This window comes from Lolium rigidum, chromosome 4 (genome assembly GCF_022539505.1).
Source record: "Lolium rigidum isolate FL_2022 chromosome 4, APGP_CSIRO_Lrig_0.1, whole genome shotgun sequence".
Classification (NCBI taxonomy): domain Eukaryota; kingdom Viridiplantae; phylum Streptophyta; class Magnoliopsida; order Poales; family Poaceae; genus Lolium; species Lolium rigidum.
This window is the reverse complement of record NC_061511.1, coordinates 203,967,549-203,969,444: the sequence shown is the minus strand read 5'-3', so window position 1 is coordinate 203,969,444 and position 1,896 is coordinate 203,967,549.

The following is a 1,896-nucleotide window of genomic DNA, read 5'->3' as shown; positions in this document are numbered from 1 at the left end:
GCCGACCATCGCGATAATGGACCCCTTCTATATGCGGGAGAGCATCATCCGCAACGCCGGGGATCGGGCGATTGCCACCCGACGAGTCGAGGATTTCATGCTAGCGAACATTAAGAAGGGCGCAATTCTCATCCCTTACTTCCCCGAGTAAGTAATCACTCGCTAGTCCCCATCACCATTCTATCCTATATCTCCATTTGCATTTCCAAAGGTTAATCTGTGTGTTTTCCGCAGAGACATGTACCGCACCCTCATCGTCGTGCACCCGCAACACTCGCATGCGTCTATCTCGACTCGGTAGGGACAAGAAGAAAGACTACACCAACATCAAGGCCCTTCTCAATGATGCTCTCACCGGCTTCGCCAACAAGGCAGGCCCCCTCAAAGTAGAGAGGAAATCCCGAGGAGGCTTGGTCTTAACCCACACAACCAACTTCCCCTGCCTCGAGCGATCGAATGAAGACAATGGGATGGACGCGTGGTACGCCATCCTTCGGATGCAGGAGTACATAAAGTACGCAGATGACATGTTGCTGCCGCAGAGTCTCGGAGAGAGGTTTTTAAACATGGCGGATGCCCCCGATAGAGAGATTAGAAAGAACTCGGGGTCGCATCCAGCAGTTCATTTGCACGGTAATCGTGCATGATGTCAACAATAGGTCTGGCGAGTTCTTCTACGGCTACGGTCTACCACCTAATGACGAGATAGAACTCCGCTTGGAGATGTCGCGTGATGAGAGGCCGTTCAACACGCTTGAGGGCTGCCGTCCATTCCCCCTAGGCGTACAACCTGATCCTACGACGGGAACACTATTGCTAAAGCTTGAACGATATGTCTTTGAACTTCCGTATTGTAATACTTGCTACATATTCCCATAGAATCGACTTGTTGCTTTTATTTAGTTGTATGGATGTGCATGTGAACAGGTGTCTATAGTTTCATTTAGTTTGCTATATATTTCAAGATTATGCCGTAGATACCTTAATAATTATTTGCATTTACTCGACCCCTACTTGCCTCGTATTTGGAGTTCGCCGATGATTAGAATGTTCGGTCACTAGTACACTCGGGGGTGGAGCCGATGAGCCTTGGTGCGATGGCCACAAGTATCAATCTATTGTGCATCCTACCTAGCCTCACCGACTCCATCCCCGGATGTTAATATGTGTTTCGACCGACATAGTATGAGGCACGCTATTTAATTCGTACTACTTTTCTTTTATTTGAGTTCGCACTTCTTAATTGCATTGGCCAATGATTAAAATGTTTGGTCACTTGTACACTCCGGGTGGGGCCGGTGAGGCTTGGTGTGATGGCCACAAATATCAATCTATTGTGCATCCTACCTAGCCTCGCTGACCCCATCCCCGTATGTTATTATTTATTTCGACCAACAAAGTATGAGGCACATGCTATTTAGTTCATACTACTTGTCTCTTATTTGAGTTGGAACTTGTTCATTGCATTGGTACTAACGTTTTACTTGTCTTGTGCATGGAGATGCCGACGACATATGTCGTGTACAAGGGGAGGGTTCCTGGAGTCTACGACGACTGGGAGGACTGTCGGAGACGGTGCACCGCTCAGCGGCAACAGCTACAAGGGATACCCCACTAGGGTGGAGGCGGAAGGAAGATACGCCCGTTATCTAGCGGGAGAGATGAGGGACATGAGGAGGAACCGGATGAAGACCATGGCCTTCGTGATGATGGTCATCGTGACCATGTTGTTCATGTTCTATGTGATTGTAGTTTAGGTTAGGAGCTACATTGTGAGGTGTATGACGACACTTGTGACGACTACCGAGACTTCTAACTTTGTGAAACTTAGTCCTTTGGTGTTGCATATGCACATGTTGTATGAATCACCATTCCGAAACGAGACTAGCGTATTTG